Consider the following 18,418-nt stretch of genomic DNA (forward strand, 5'->3'; position numbering starts at 1 on the left):
AAATCGCAGTAGGCAAAGCGCACTTTTTTTTCTGGTTCACCGAGTCAAAGCTTGCTTCGATATTTAAGCGAGTGATCGAGCTTGCACAGAGGTATGAGTGTAAATAGTACAGCAGTGATTCTCGATTTGTTTTGAGAGTATCTCCCACTTGGGGCTGATCCACGTGCCGCGGCCCAGAGATTGGGACACATTGGCGTCCCTTTACGAGGCGTTAAGATACGGCGTCAGGTCGTCGCACACGGGAGTAATTTGGGCCAATCATGGTCGAAATTATTTTTCACCCATACGCTTGTTTCGACCTCAACTGTCGAGACTAGTGCACTACACTGAAGACGGCCTTACAGTTGTCGTCGAAATACGCGTCAAAGGATACAAACTCTAGTGGAAGTAAATGGCAAAGTACTAAGTACGGTTTTCATTTTATGTATATTTTAGGATACTTGTTGCAAAATGCATTTGTTGTGAATTGTGAGACATAGTATTTTATGTAAAATGTTAGTTGGTCAGGGCACTATGGATTACCAGGTGACAGAAAGGCCTATTCTAGAGGCCATTGAACGGTTCCCACGACATGGGTTCTCATGGCAGATTCTTGAATTCCGATGAGGGTTCTGGGCCATTTCATTCATTTGATAGAACCATATCGTACGATACATTAAACTTACCAGAATTTCATACAGAATTCATTAGATATGCCATAAATAATTTAAGGTAACCAGGTAAAGACGGATTTATAAATGCGGGGGCTCCGAGGTCAGAGTCTTGTGGGGGCCCTTTTCCCAGGATACAATTTTGATACTATAGTATGTTCTCATTGATAATTTTCTTTATAAATTTTATGCTCACAGCCACACGGGAAGTCATAATAACCACCCTATCCATTTAAAGAAGCAAATCTTAAGTACCACCAAAGACATATTAAAGACCTCCATGTCTCTTGTAGTTGCCCAAAATTTTATGGCTCATAAGGTAATCTAGAATGCCGTGCGAAGTGTACTGCGATCTGTCAAACTTGGGTACCTTTTGCACTACCGAGGGACCAAATGCAGTACTAGAAGTGGTACCCAATCTGAGCCCGAGTGGGACGGACCTGGTACCACTCCATATATCGATGTGAAAATGTATTTTCAGCTTCATCGGTTTACTAGAACTTGGGATTTACTTTGTAAACTTGTGATGATGTTTGCCAGAATAAGATAAAAAAATAGGGGAAAAAAGACTGTCTCCCATCTTACCTTGATATTTTGGAAAAGGTTCTAATTATCAAAAGTTAGTTTTGAACTGCTTTAAACCTTCTAAGTAGAGATCAATGAGAAAAATGGCATTGAAGTTTTTCAGAAATAGTTCACTCCGTACAAATTGAATGAGAGCCGAAAAAAAATCTAATTTTCTATGAATCATGATATTTTTCAGAGACTGAAAAACTATTTGAATACCTTGTTGAATACAATATTTTAGAACACCTAATTCAAAATCTACTAAAATGTCATATTCACTTACTTCACATCTCAATTATAATTCTATTATACTGAAATTTAAATTCAAGACCTTAAATTTGCAAAACTGTCGATTTGTTCCAAAATTTTGAACCATTTCATAGGTTTCTAATAATTCTTAAAAATTCAATAATAAATACTTTAGTCATATTTTGTGGGGCCCCTAAACTGTGGGAGCCCGAGGGCCATGGTCCCCTTGGACACCACCCCCCCCCCCTCCCTCGTAAATACGGCCCTGAAGGTAACTAACATCACGCTTTTCAGAATTTTATACTGGATACATTAGAGATTTATTTAGTAATCTAAGGTAATATTGGTTTCCCGCTGTATCCGTAATAGGTTCTTGGAATTCACGAGGTATTCAAACATTTGATAGAACTGAATCGTTTGGTACATCACATTTTGAAGAATGCAGTAGAGATTTCATCAGATATTTTCAGTAATCTTAAATAACATTGGCCACCTAACGGTTCCGTAACAGGTTCCGGGGTTCCCGGATAAATTTACAATTCAAATATTTGGTAGAACTGAGCCTTGCGATACGTTACAATTTGTAGAATTCCATACAAAATTCATCAGAGATGTCTTCAGATATCCAAAGCAACATTGACCACCTAGTGATTCCGTAACATGTTCTGAGATTCCCGGACAAGGGAAGATTCAAATATTACGTAACGGAAAATTTGTCAATTCTAGACAAACTCCTTCTCCCACGTTACAGCTATTGAAGGGATTTTATTGTATGGACCGTAACACTACGGAAGACCACCTGCCTCCCCCTATTGCGTAACGTAATATTTGAACGATCCCCAAGTGGTCAATTCATTCATTTGATGAAGCAACATTGTCAATTTCACCTCAAGTTGGGCCGTAACAAAGGTGTACTTTGAAGGCTTTTAAAGTCTGATAGCAGATCAGGGTTATGTCAAATTAATTCTTGTAGTTCAAGGAACAAGTGCACCGAACACGTCGAGATGATCCAATGCAAACGTGCACTTTAATCACACTTTTTCTGCACTATACAGCTTTTGCGATATGAAAATTTGGAGCGACGAGCGTGACACATCAAACTTTTCCGAAATTTACTGGTGCTTGTAGTGTAAAAACCCACAATTTGATTGAACAGAATAATAGACTTTAACCCCTCTACCGGCAGCTTCTTTTTTTACCGCTAGTAGAATATTCAAATCGCGATAACTTTGTTGTTTCTCAATATTTTTGCTCCATTTTTTCACAAAGACCTCATCTCTTCTAGTTTAAAAATCCGTGTTAATATTAATCATTGGTGAGGATCAGTGAATCAAATTGTCATCAAGAGAGACGAAAAACAAACAACAAAGCAAGCTTGCTCACAACCGTTTGTCGCAACTGTTGCACATAAGGACACAATTAAAAGCAAAATTATCATGACAATCATTAAGCGCAACATTGTTGCAACCTTTCCAACTCGCGATTAATCAGTTATTTTAAACTCAAAACCAAATTGGTTTTATGGATGCTATTTGATAATGTGTCAATGTTTACCAACACGGAGAAAGTTCTCGAAAATTGCAATGCGAAGCCCAGAAAATTGCTGCGCACTTGGTGATCGATCTTTGTCATATTCTGTTCAAGTGATGATTAGTAATCCTTTATAAGAAAGATTCGCGGAAGTTGACATTTCTGTCAAAGTGTGAGCCAATCGAGCAGCGAGAGCTGTCAAAATGTGAGCCAAACGAACATGCGTTATGTTTGTTTTGAACTTTGCTTGAGGAGTAATGTAATCCGCTTGAAATTATTTCGATAAAAGTAATTTTACATGAAGCAAAAAAATGAAATATTTCTCTTTTTTTAATTTTTGTCAATGCGATTTTTAGTCGTTGATTTTTTCGGGTGTTTATTAGTTTGGATATGTTGCTCGAAGATCTATAACGAAACAAAATACACTTTTAGCAATGAGGAAGTCATGTCCGTGTTACAATATTATTCTCGACGCCGAGCAAAATCAGCACTGCTGGTCTGTTGCCAAATCATTCCATTTTACTATAAAGGATCACTAGTGATGATAAACTCATGTTGCGGAATAACATTGTTGCAACAAGAATAGGAGTGACAATGTCTTTGTTGCTGCGTGTTGGATGACAATTGATTCACTGGTGAGGATATTCCGATGTTCTTTGGGGGACCGACAATCTCCATATAAAATGTCTTTGGCGGCCATTTTGTTTTTGGTCAATAAAATAAAAAGTGTACTATACAATGCCAGGTAATAAGGAGCTACCGTGAAAAATCATACAAATCGGTTCAGTATTCTTGGAGAAATCTGAATATAACGAATGAGGTATTTTAGAGTCTTCAATTTTTGTCCAGTATGGTACCAGAAACATAAATGCTAATTACTCAAAGACGGCTGCACCAAATTGCTTCATTTTTTCACAGCATACTCGCATTAATGTATCATTCCAAGAATTGAGTATCCGAATACGATAAAAAATCTGTAGCCTGAGATATTAACGTGGTTTATGGCTACGCGTAGGTCCCCCAAGGAATTTTGGGATATCAACGGATCCAGATGACCAATTATCAATATCGACACATATCTTGAAACTAGAAGAGTTTTTTGAGAGCTTGTGAAAAAATGGTGTAAAAATATCGAGAAACAAAAAAGTGATCGCGATTTGAATATTTTTTAGCGGAAAGCGGAAAGAACTTGCAAGCTTGTTTGTTTTATGGGGCGAGAGAAATGAGTGTTTTCAAAGCTGTCATATTCACATAAAAACGGTAATAGTTCATGCGACATGGTTGCCAGAAATGTTGATTAGTAGAAACTTGATAACTTGCGTGGAGTTCAAGCTCATTACCAAGTATTAAATATTTAGGTGGGGGGAGGGGCTAGGCTCAAGCTTTACGGCTCAAACAAAAAATTGAAATTTTTCATACAAAAAGCGTAACGGAGGGGGAGGGGGTCAAAAATTTCGATTTTAGCGTTACGTAATAAATGGACGCTGCCTCTATGGAATCCTTCTGGAGATTCTGTGAGAATACTGACCATGTTTTCCGTGAAAGTCGTATCCAAAATCAGGCTTGATAATGCTCCTCAACATCATCAGAGTTCGATGAAATACTCTAGAGCAGCGTGCTGCCTTTCCCTCTTTGCGAGGGAGCGAAAAAATGCTATGCAGAGAGGCAACGAAAAATGAGCGAGGAAGATGCAGCACAAAACACACCAGAGTAAAATTCCATCTTGAAAGATTGTCATCACAACTCCCTGAGGACTGTTTTGTTCGGGCAGGACGCTCAAGAGTTCTTTTGAAGCGTGAGTAAAGATTAGCATCAAGAGAGAAAGGGGACCAGTAAAAAACCCTTCCCTTTTTATACACTCTCACTCGAATCACTTGAGGATCTGTGTTGAAAATTTTGAGTTCATATTTTTCCCCTCAGAAAAACGGCAAAATCGCCTTCATTTTGCATCGTAGAGAAGCTTCTCCGAAGCCTGCTTGTAACACTACTCGTATAGTGTTCAAAAGCATGGTAACTCGAATGCATTAAACAAACTGTTTATACTATAAAAAAAAATGAGCAAACATCTTGACTTCCGAGCAGCCGTGACTTGACCGTTATTAAAACGGATACGAGGTCCTGGAAGGAGGTAGGCTAGCATCCAAATTCCATTCCTCACTAAGAAGGGGGGGTGTATTAGATATTTGCACTGCACTTACGATCTACTTAACGATCTGCACACACGGACGCCTGACATAATTCTGCCCAATTCATTATTTTAAAAGATGGCAGCGCCCAGCAATGTGCTCTCTTTGCTGGTTTTATTTAAGCACAATTTTTGTGCAAGATCGGCAAATCCCCTTCTGCAACGTACCTAGATGGTTACAGCGGTGCTAGTTTTCTTACGTTCATGCAGCCTACTGATTTTTATTTAAAAACGTGAATTTTCCCAACAACATAAAATCATACGAACACAAAAACCAAAGAACTGGAACCAACCGGTTACAATACGTACATTTAGCATGCAGTCTAATAGCGTACATACACTCCCGTGCATAAGTTTGAGTTCCCCCCCTAAAAAACATACAAAAGTGTTCAGTTCATATCTCTGGGATTACACGTCCAATTGAAACTTTCTAAGCCGCATTCGAAAGGCAAGGAGTTATTCTTACCTCGTATGTATTTTTACATTTTTTTTTTAAATTTTGTATACTAATTTTTTACTTGAAGTTGTGACATTTTTCAAAAAAACATAGCTAATTTCCGCAGCATTGGATGGACCAAAATTTTAAAACAAGGTGTCATTAGAATCGTAATCTTATATTCTTTGAAGGTTGCTCACGAAATTTTTGCGGAAAAATCTGAAAACTATTCAAAGTCAATAAAACAGTCATTCAAGTCATCATGCAAAAGTTTGGGTTCATTCCTTAGTATGGTGTATCGTGCAAAAGTTTGGGTTCACCTGAGCCGCATTGATTGATACGATACTAATAAAGGAATTGAAAAAAAGTCAAATCTTTTGCAATCTTATCACATGTTTTCAATGGTTTTGACGTCTCCTCAATGTAACACAACATGCATCATATCGGTTACAAAAATCTCATATTTTTTTAAATTTGATATTTTAACCGCTAATTTATTCTAATGACTCCTCTGTGCTCTCGTCGTCACCATCGTAGGTACACCTCTCTATATCTCAATTGGTTTGTAAACAAGGTATCGTCGTTTTCCGTCCCGAGGATCGGATCAGGGCAGTGAAGGAAGGGACGGCGGTTGGTATTTGTGGTGTGTGGTGGTCCCCTTAGGGCATGTGCGAGCGGGTTCAAACAGATGAAATATGTGTGTCGTGTGACAACACCAACAATACTTACCGTTTAATCCGGCGGCGTTAACTCCCGAAACAGGGAGGGGGCGATTCGATTGAGATATCGCCGTATGGAAATTGTGACTTTCACGCTTTTGTGTTTTACTTTTCTTCCTCCAGTTGAACTCTTCGAGGGCACTTTAAAGGGTTTTCTCCAAGTAACTTACACTCCACAACAAATGCTTTCGGGCACAAATCGTGATGTTGCGCTTTGATCAGTAAGGTATGCACAGCACAGCTATTTCTTCTGCGTCGTATTCTTCTTTACGGCTTACGACTCGTTCCAGCGATCGAACGCACCGAGGAAAGTAAATTTGAAAATCTCAAGGCTCTCAAGGGGCACATACTTTCAAACGGCCCAAAAGTTGGTCAACCGATCGGAGCGGATCGAGAATCGAGGGACTTTGGCCGCCACGCAACGCAACACAGCAAGCCCCAGCAGAGACCCCTCCGAGAAACCCCTGCGCCGTCGTCAGGTCAGTCAGTCGATCAAAATCAATCATAGGAGAGCTGGGCAAACTGGTTGATACCTATTTCATAAATGTAAATTGATTATTACGATCACACACAAACTCAAAACAAGTCTCCACAAACACTGATCACGCTTGATTGATCGATCTCGCGCTCCATCAGGCCAAAGCTGGCTGCTAAAGGTAATCGCGCTACGAACCGCCGCGTCTCGATTGATCTCCGACGGATCACCACCCTAGCGATAAGTAAGTGCAATCAGATCTAACCCAGGTCACCAATAAGCCAATTTTGGCCAAATTGTTGATTTGTGGCTGATATTATGCCAGTAAGCCGTTTGATAGCACTATATAGGCCGTATACAAAAGAAGTCAGGCAAACTTCATCCAAGCAGGCCGATGCATTCAAGCCAAACGTCGCTAAACGCCGAAAATGAAAAGTAGATTCACCGAAACCGACACGAAAAACTTCGGAATCACGCAACCCTCGTCAACTAGAACCAGAAGCGAGATACGGAACCGATAACGCACTCCCGATCACTCAATGATCATCGGACATACGAAATGCAAAAAACGCGATCCGTTGACGCCGCCGCAGTCACCGATAGACTGATTCTGTTTTGAAACTGCACGCGGGATATCGCTTTGCGCTGGGATTCCCTTCTCTCGCTCACTCACGGCCTACTGATCGACGCGCAGGGCTCCATCAGCATCAATAGGCGTCGCGTGGTTACGCTTCCTGCGTTTCGAAGACGCAAATTGACGCAGGAGAGCGAAACGACGACGGCCGCGGCGTCTCATTCTCTCGAAATTACGAATCGCTGCGAGGATCTTGATTAGTTCAAGCCTTGCACGCAGTGCAGCTTCCACTGCGAATCGTGTGATCGAGAGCGCGTGCGCGATCGGTGATCGCGTAACGGAAGCTTCTTGTGATCGATTTTTGATTTGTGAGAGCGTTGAACTATGATGCATGGAATGGCTCTTTAAATTCAGATATTAGATATTATTAAATTCAGATATTAGGTGTACGTATTTTTGGAAGTCGAAGCCAATGACGTGCTTCTCTTGCAAATATCTCAGACATATGAAAACAAATTTTGTGTTTGCCTCTTTTGATTCACATCGACATTGAAACTTGTTTCAAAACATTCTTACAATGCTTCGAACTTTTATATCAGTACAGCTATTGCCTAGGCAGCCTTATTTTCTTCAGCAACTTTCTCATAAGAACTGCGGCGTAATCCGTTCTTCTATTATCGGCCACTCTAAATATGACTCAAATTGTTATGAGCCGTATTTAATTCATGTATCTAATGATTATCGAATAATCGAAACGCACTACCATGGACTGATACTACTTCTCAGTTTAGTTCTCACATAGTACTTCCACATTGGTTAACTAGTAGCTTGCATTTCAAAATCTCGATTACTTTTTCAAATCGACGTGAGTAACTTCCATTAATTAATAGAGTCCTAAAGCCCTGTCCCAATATTGAAACCAAACGCTTAAGTTTAGGCCAAAAACACATGTTTACTCAATTTATAAATGATTTTCGTTGGTTAAAGTCAATAAAACATTTTTTATTTGTTTTTGAGATTTTGTCACACCGCTTGGTTTAAACTCTAATTTTTGTGTATATTTTGTTTTCCGTGTTCCTTCCGAAATGTCAGATGGGAACAACCCCAGTGTTAACGCCCTTCGGAAATTGAATTGGACTGTACTGCCACTTCCGTCGTATGAAGCACGCTGCATGCTCATCAACTTGGAAACACTCAAGCAACGCCGGGAATTCGCAATGATTCTCTTTATAAACAACATTATTTCGAACCGTGTAGACTCTGCTGCACTTCTTTCTCAACTAAAATTCTACACACCCTCTCGGCATTAAAGAACAAGAAAATTATTTTCAGAAAAATCTTGCAGAACGCATTATGCTCAGAACGGACCAATAAACCGTATGATGCGTCAGTATAATGTACATTGCGAATTCATTGGCATTACTATGTCCAAAGAGCAGCTTATAACACGACTTTAGAACAATAGAAGTAATCCATAGCATGTAAGAAAGTATTGTAATTATTGTATGTAGTCTACCTATGTTTGACGAAAATAAATAAATAAATAAAAATCTAAAACTAAAATCCCTGTGGCATTTTTGCCGACAAAGTGAACGTCAAACATGATCAAAAGTGTCAAAGTTCATATTTAGAACAATTTTTAAAATTAAATTTTAAACATGTTATAGTCGTTATTTAAGTTGGAAAAATGTCAAAAGTAGTTACAAGAACATGCTTTTTCGTATTATTGAATAAAAACAAGAATTCATTAAACATTTTAGGAACCAATTTAGAAGAATCACAACCTGTCGTCTAAAACTGTTTTAAAAAGAATCACCTTTTTAACATGTTTTCGCCGTGTACATTGCTTAAATTTTTCGTACAATAAGCTCGCGTTCAAAAACTAAGGAGTTCCTGTTATTTTCCACAAAAAAATTATTAAAAAATGATAAGCCGATTTATTCGATTACTTGCGACGTTTTCGTACCAGTGTAAAATCGACTCAAGTAGTGTTTTGTTTTGATTCGTGGTTAAGTCACTTTGTCTCTCCATACAGCGGAGAGGCGAAAGTAGTGGTTAGGTTGCGAAAGTTGAAAATCTTACTTTCGTCGTTTTATAAACCCGGAAATTAAACGTTCTAAAAGTGAAAAATTTAGTTGGTTCAGAGCAAAATGTGTAGAATTTCGTCTGCGAAACACGTAGAAGCGATAAAGTATGTTTGTATATTTTTTTGACTTGAGTCTAATTTAATAAGTTTTCGAGAAATGGTTTCATTTTTGCATTGTTTATCATGCGTATAAGTAAGCCTAAAGATACGATATTTCCCGAAAAAATCGTAACATTTTTCAACTTGAAAAGATTCTTGATAGTCTCCATTTCAACCGATCTCAACATGTGTTTTGCTGAATTGCTGCGTGTTTACTGGAGATGGTTGGGTTTCACATTTTTCAAACCCGAACCCGACCCGAACCCGCGACAATAATTGAAAAGCAAATCAGAACCCGAAAAATTTACGCTGGTTGAACCCAGAACTCCCGAAAAAAATTTGAAAGAAAAACCCGAATGAAACCAGAGTTTAAAAAGATTATAAATTAATCGTTTCTGAAGCATAGGGAAACTCTCATGTTGTTACTCTGTTCACAATTCTCACCAAACCCGACTTTTTTCAAACCCGAACCCGATCCGTACCCGATAATTCTGTAGCCTTCATATCCGACTCGTACCCGAACCCGAAAAATTTTCAAACCCTAACCCGACCCGAGTTCGTCGGGTTCGGGTTCGGGTCGGGTTTCGGGTTTTTAAACCCACACGTTCGATCCATATTATTTTCAACGTGAATCTGGCGTGTCGATTAGCAGGGTGAAATAACGTGTAAAATCTATGATTTTGTTAAGGATTGACTTTGGTTCGATAGCAAAGTCTTTTTCACATGATCCGAACGTGTTCTACAATGGCGATATCCATCACTAGTGGAACTAGTTTGCCTATTATGACAAGGACTCAAGTTTCCCAATCACGCGCGACATGAAGACTAACATGTTATTTTTGAGAAAACCGGGCGCCCGTAATGAGTGCCTGGAATCAGAAAATAACACAATCGCTAATAAATCAACCTTTCCTCAATGTTTTCGACATTTCGTAAATTAACGTGTTTTACATTTGAATTTCGATGGCGATAGTGACTGGTTTTACACCATCGATTGATGTGTTTCACAATTAATGGAAATTCACGTGTGAAACACATTGATCGAGCTTGTAGAATGTTTTCAGTGTAGTGTTTACCACTGTGCTGTGGCTTTTTCGACTCCAAGGCTTAAGCTATCAGTCCACTATGGCAAATATTTGGCATTGATTGATACAGAGCCAAACAAATGTTCGTCATCGCAAAGATTTGGTCGGTGTTCAAACCGATGTTTGTCTGTTGGTTTATGCATTGCCAAATATTTGCACATTTGGCAAAGCGTGTACTGTTAGCTTTAGACTGGTTTTTATGCTTCGTAACAATTTGGAGTTCAACATGGGGATCGTAGCAGGCTGTGCACGCGAGAAGTTATATTTTCAAAGTAGCTGTCGTATTCAATTTCGGTTGAACAATTTCGTGTTAAATGTAAGGATACATTTTGCCCTCAAATTTGTTTATTTTATATATTAAAGTATGAATAACTGATTACCGCTTTTCAAATTATGCCTCTCTGGCGCAGAATCATCTGGGGAATACAACGTACACACTTAAACGGTTTCGCCGAGAACCCAACAGCTGATATCTCGGTAATAATTTGACGATTATCGGTAAAACTTTTACCGAGATCTCGGTAAACATTTACCGAATCTCGGTAACGTTCGCCGAGATCTCGGCAAAAAAATCGGATTGCCGAAATCTCGGTAAAATAAGTACCGAGATTCGGCATTAAAAATTACCGAATTCTCAGCTGTTGGGTTCTCGGTGAAAAATTTTACTGAGGTCGGTGAGATAATTTAAGTGTGTATCACATTTCACAGTGTTTTGACAGATATACCACGTGCTTTGTGTTTGCAAATAGTGGTAAGAGGGAGTCAAACATAAATCTTCTCACTACTACAATTGCAGGTTTTATGACGGGGAAAAGTGATGGTTTAAATTGGTCACTTTTCTTTCCAATACTATTCATCTTATGTGGCCGTAGGAGCAAAGGAGCAGGACAACAACTCATTAATACGGGTGTCGCAGGTTCGAGACGCAAAATGAGGAATTTCATCATCATAAAACGAGGATCAAAATGTGGCAATTGCAAGTCCTCAAAAGGATGAAAACTACCAAAACGAATATGTGAAATATAGACAAGTATTCATTCACAAATCTGTCCAGATATACCATTTACTATAGGGGAACTTACGTATTGTCGGCAGCCTAAGCAGCTGAACTTTGAAGAATGCAATTATACAGAACAATGAAGCACAACAATTAGCAGAAGACAGCTGAAATACACTTGAGCACTCTTCATATTTTAATTATTATGCACAAAACACTATTTTGTTCTCTAAAGCAGGCCTGCCCAACCTTTTTGAACCGCTGGCCAAAACTCAGAAAAAGTATTCTGCGGCGGACCAAACTGGTTTTAATACAGAAATTTCAAAAAAATTGGTAGGAATTTTTTTTTTGCAGAAATATAAATAGCATTTGCTTTGATAATAATCTCGATAAATCTGTGAAAATTGTGCATATGATCACGCCTAAGCCCAGCAAAAGATTCTTTAAAAAATTCTTACAATTCTGTGAGAATGTTGTTCAGCAATTTATAAATAAAAAAAACATTCTTAGAATTCTTTCGTAATCTTTCGTAAGATTATGCTAGAATTTCATCTAGTATTGCTTGAAAACCCTGACCACAGTTTAATAACATTTAAGCCCTGAATTTTACGATAATCCAGCGATGGATTCTGTGACAATTGTCCTTAATATTCCACAGAACCCCACTCTAAAATTATTATAAGATCCTGATCTAGAATCTGTAAAATTCTGTTCTACTCAGAGTTCTGTAAAAAAAAATCATTAAGGATAGCTCAAGCCAATTTTGATACTTATATCCAGTATTTGGTGACAGTCATTGCTATCGTTCTGTAAAATTCTACTAGGGTTCTGTGAGAAATTGCTTTTTGTAGGAATCTTGCCTAAGTTGTCCGTAATATTTATCTGAGAATGCTGTATTAAAATTTAATCCGAGATGAGCCAGCCTCGGGCTGCAAAACTCGTTAATAAAGATAATAATAATAATAATAATAATAATAAAATTTAAAAGCTATTAACCAGCGTCTGAATCTGCCTAATATTGGTTATAATCTTTCTTATGTAAAAAAATCATGCTCGACTTTTGTTCGGACTTGATATAAATTCAAATTTGTCCATATAATAGTGAAGAATGTTATTGGCGAGATTCCTCGTACATTTTTAGTCATCATAAAATTTAGTATTTTTTTTCAATTGGAACATTTTACACAATTTAAGAAATCACGCAAAAAAAACCGTATATGAAGAGAATCTACAAAATAATATATCTCAAAATAAAATAGAAAAAAAATCTAACTTTTGAATAATCAGCCTTGAAATGTTCAAATATCTAGTTCTAGAGTTTCTAGAGTAGTGAAGGGGACAGATATAAGAAGAATCTTCAAGCTCTTCGCGGGCCGTACAAAATGGAGTGGCGGGCCGGATGCGGCCCGCGGGCCGTACGTTGGGCAGGCCTGCTCTAAAGCATCTATTTTTACTCACCAAAGTCACGAGGCACTTTGTTCTATTATTGGCAATGCAATTACTATTGTCGGCAGCTAAATCTCTTCGGCAATCCAAAACTGTACAAAAACTAGGTTATGCATTGGTAAATTTTCGTATTTGTTGACAATGCCTGAATTCAAACGTCGCTCATTATGTTCTACTCGTTGAAAGGCCAGTGCAGAAAAATACAGACTACACTGAGCATTGACAGCATTGCAGTTATAAATAGAATAGCTGAGAGTCATATTGAAAACACAACGCCACTAATTTGTGCAGACTAAGGCGCCGTTCACAAATTACGTAACGCTCTAGGGGGACCCGAGTAACACACATGTTATAATTGATGCATATTAACTCTTATATGACCAAATATAGTAATATAAGAGTTAATATGCATCAATTATAACATGTGTGTTCCTTGGGGAGGGGGAGTAGGCTCAAACACAAAATTTATTTTTTTCATTCAAAGACCGTTGCGGAGGGGGGGATGGTCGAACACGATTCTTTTGATTTGTTCTTATTGCGTATCAATTCTACACGCAGCGATCTGGACTATAGAGATTCATATATTTTGCCTTAAGAAACATGGAACGATTATTGCAATACGAAAGCTTTATGCAGTGTTGATAGACTCACACTCAAAATCTCAATCAATACGCTCTCCCGTGAGAGCAAACTCATTAGAGATCTGTTTCGCAAATCTCGCGCTTGAGATTTTGATGCAAAATCAACTCAATCAACTCAAACCGTAAAAAAAAATCAGTCGCAAAACCCGGCAAAAACTCGTGAAACCCGAATATTGTTGTTTACGTTAGAAAGGATTAACATAATTTTACCAGACTAACAAGAAATTATTGTCGTGTGTGTAAACTGTAAACTGTGGAAATACGAGACAATGAGTTGAAAAGGTGAGCCAACTCATCCATGATTTTTTGACTGCTGAGTTGCATGATTGACAACTCACGCATGAACAATCTCAAGCGTGAGTTGTGAGAAATTGAGTTTTTTACAACACTGGCTTTATGTATCGTTTTAGCATCACCCTACTTCAAGGCGTCGATAGACGGAGAGAGTGCGCCCGAGCCTATCGATCGCAAGGTTCTTGGTTCGATTCCAGGTAACCTGGAATCAAAGTTATCAGATAGACGATGATACTATCATCTATCTGATAGACAACTGATACTATCAGTTCAGCCAGATGATACTATCACTTCTTGTCTATCCTGATAGTATCTCTGAGAGAATGGTTTCTATCAGAGATAGAGGATAGAGTGATAGTATCCCTATCCCAAAAAAAATCTCATGATGATGCTATCACAACAACATCTCTCAAATAACAATGATAGAGGTTCTATCTTTATCAATTATTAATATTATAGAATAAAAATTATTGAACGATAGGTATAGAAAATTAACTAAATTCCATATTTAGCAATCCAAGGTGGCGGCTTCAGGAGTGTTAGAAATGTTGGAAACCCATGCAATATGGGTATTTTCGGAACGGCCACGACGAGGGGATGACGAAAATCGATGTCCGACGCCATTTTGAAATCCAAAATGGCGGCCTCCGGGTTGGTAAAATCATTTAAAACTCATGCAATACAGGTATGCTCCGTTTTTGTCACGCACAGAAAGAAAAATCCATGTAAGTTTCAGCGTAAAATCATGCACATGAAGGGAATGCCAGATATGTCGCAAATTTGCACGTCAAATCGTGTAAAATTACAATAACATCATGTAAGTTTCCGCTACACATCGTGTAATCTAGTATGGACTCTAACCGATTACGCGACAATTCGCATATATATATACATGATGTTGATGTAATTTTACACCATATGTCATGTTAATTTGCGACATATCTGGCATTCCCTTTATGTGCATAATTTTACGCTGAAATTTACATGGATTTTTCTTTCTGTGCGTTCCGATTTCTTTCACAATTTATTCCGTTTTTATCTACAACAAAATATTGAAAAATTTTATTTTTTGGAATGTTTACAAAGTAAACTAAAGACTTATTTTGAAGCAAGCCTTATGTTTTTCAAATGCCTCAGGGTTGAATTGTCGACATTATAGTAGTATTTATCTCTTGTAACGTAGGTATTGATTCCTATACAGGTCGGACTCGATTATCCGATTTTTTTTCTGACTCCGGATAATCGAATCACTAAAAGAAAAATTAAAACACGCGATAAAAGAACTTAAATATTTACTTTTTTTGTTTTTACATTTGTATGATGCAGTGGCGTATCCAAAATTATTTCTAGGAACATTAGGGCTCCTGAGAAGAAAATATTTTTTTGACCAGCATACACAAAAAACCCTTTTTTTTCAAACCCCCTGTTCCTACCTACGTCCAAAACAGTCAAACCATTCATATTGAATGTTGCAATAATAAATTATCTCAAATTTATGCATAAGAACTGAAAAATAATAATATCGAAACACTAATTCCGGATAATTGAATCTAAACTCCGGATAATCGAATCCAGGAAAATCGAGTCGCCGAATTATCGAGTCCGACCTGTACCATTCAATGAGGGGTGCCTTCTTCTCTACTGCTATCCAAACAGTCCCAGAATGTTCAAGCTTGACTAGGGCTGCTAGACAAGATCGATACATCTTTCTACAGTCGAGACTTGTTCTGGCCATATCCTAGCAACAGCCATACCTCGATATAACGTAACCTCTTTATAACATAACTCGATATAACATAATTTTTACCTCGATATAACGTAACTTTGTTTGGCTCCCATTTGTTTTTTTCCATTTTTTTTATCACCATTTTTTTATCAACCATGATTTATGATTTCCGTCATCCCCTCATCGAGCCCGTTCCGAAAATACCCACATTGCATGGGGTTTCAATGATTTTACCAAGCCGGAGGTCGCCATATTGGATTTAAAAATGGCCTCGGACATCGATTTCCGTCATTCCCTCCCATAAACACTCTTCCACAAAATTTCACGAACACATTCTTCAGCCACAACATATAATTTTGAGCCAGTCTACTTTAGGATATTCTTCTGCATTAAAAACGCATTTTAACAACACAGAAAGTTAGCATTTAGATTGAATTATCACAATATAACTAAAACAAACAAAAAAATCGCGACAAAGTTTTTAAAATATCGAAAATTGCATCCAAATCAAACTTGTTGGTACTTGTCAACGTCAGTCGATTTCAACCCGGTAGCTCACTATTTGGGAAACTGGGTGTAAAAAATACGCCGTTGGGGTGAAACGCGCCACTCTCGTTTTGAACGAACAACGCTTATCTCAGAATAACATATTATAAAAATAATATGTGGAAAATAAAATCGATTTTATTACAGCAGTGTTGCCAATTTTGATGATTGTCATTGTGCTTTGAAAGATCTTCTAAAAATAAAGCAATTGTTTTTCTATTGTGCTTTAAAAGTGACATGGGGACTAATTAAGCAACTCTATGAAGGCGTAAGTTATTTTTAATATGAATACTATATTAGCGCTACCGTCAGGAAGTACTTTAAACCAAAAAAAAATCCACATCAGTTCCCTTCAAATTTAAAATATTTTTCTCCAAAAATATTGGGAAAATATGATTTCATTATATCTGTAAAATTATTGCTCCAAAAACAACTTGATTTTTTCCATCAGGCTTCTGATTGATGTTGCTTCCGAAGAACAAGACATTTTTGAAAATAAAAAATATAGATTGTCGAATTTTTCAGCCAATTTCTAACAATCATTGATTTTGATAACCTAAAAAAATCGACCGTTCTAAACGTTGTTCCATACTCGTGTGCAATAAAATTACTTTGGAGAATATTTTATTATTGCAACATTTTACAATACTAGTCGAACAATGTACAGAAAACCGATTGAAATTTAATTGATATATTAAAAAGATACAGCATGCACAAGGTGTCCACTTTATAAAATGAACAGTCCTTACTTACGAGCTGGATCTATAAGTTTCCTAACTGTACCTTAAAGAATCCTTAGAGAATTCTTGATTCTTAAGGGAATTCGCAGACATTTCAACGGATTCCTAGCGGATACTGAAGGTTTTTGGTGGGACCCTGAGAATGTTTTTATTTTGTTTTTGGGAATTCCAAAATTCAAAACCTAGTGGTTCCTAATTAACTCTTAAGATTTATAGGGTGTCCAGTGGATTTCTACAGGTATAATGAGTATATATGGCAAAATCTAGGGGATTTTAAAAAGAGGAATTTTAGGAGTGATAGTGATAGCCTAAAAATAATAAATATTTGAAAAGGTTCATAGGAGACTTGAGAATTTTCAGCAATATTGCAGAGGAATTCCAAAATGTTCATTCCTATCAAAATCCCTAGCGAGATCCTATGGATTCCTAGCAAGATGCTTCAGAGCCCTAGCGTTTTCCTGTAGATTCCTTACGAGAACCTGTAGATTCTTATCAGGCTCTTGAGGTTCCATAGCAGGATGCTGAAAATGTCTGTTGATTTCATAAAGTAGGTGTAAAACATGTATCATGCTCAACTAAAAATCATTTTAAGTAAAAATGATAGGAAGCTTGTTTGTACATTCTACAAAATTACGAATCGCATTTATGGGTCATGAGATGTAGTTGTTTCTTCTTCTTCTTCTTTCTGGCGTTACGTCCCAACTGGGACAAAGCCTGCTTCTCAGATTAGTGTTCTTATGAGCACTTCCACAGTTATTAACTGAGAGCTTTCGTTGCCGATTGACCATTTTTGCATGTGTATATCGTGTGGCAGGTAGGAAGATACTCTATGCCCCGGGAATCGAGAAAATTTCCTTTACGAAAAGATCCTCGACCAGCGGGATTCGAACCCACGACCCTCAGCATGGTCATGCTGAATAGCTGCGCGTTTACCGCTACGGCTATCTGAGCCCCATATATAGTTGTTTATGTTTGTCATTTTGACTGCAATCAATCATTCATTATTAAATGCTTTGCTTTATCAGAAACATTAATTACAAGGAGCACGGTTTTTGAAATTTTTAACTGAAAACATTGTTTGCACGGTACGCATCCCCCGTGCAAAAACAGAATCGGGTGTATGAACATTCTCAAAGGTTACTAGATCACATTTAAGCGATTCAGAACAATTTGTAAAATCGAAATGAAGTTTATTTGTTTATTATTTTCCTAGTAATGGAGTGATTTTCAATCTAGTGTTTATTAAATTAATGTTCTTTGTCTCGATTTCTCCCATCTCGATGGTCCCTACGATATCGAGGTGTGGAGAGGCGACTGTTTACAGAAAATCCTTCAAATATCCGTGGAAACCGAGTTCTAAAACATCACATGAT

At 37.7% G+C, this 18,418-nt stretch overlaps 1 protein-coding gene across 2 annotated transcripts in view; it reads right to left on the reverse strand.

Annotated features, from left to right (window-relative positions):
- LOC5577433 (inositol-trisphosphate 3-kinase A) overlaps positions 1 to 18,418 on the reverse strand; it is a 583,345-nt gene that overhangs the window by 249,131 nt on the left and 315,796 nt on the right. The window lies entirely within an intron of this gene.

This window comes from Aedes aegypti, chromosome 3 (genome assembly GCF_002204515.2).
Source record: "Aedes aegypti strain LVP_AGWG chromosome 3, AaegL5.0 Primary Assembly, whole genome shotgun sequence".
In the NCBI taxonomy this organism is placed as follows: domain Eukaryota; kingdom Metazoa; phylum Arthropoda; class Insecta; order Diptera; family Culicidae; genus Aedes; species Aedes aegypti.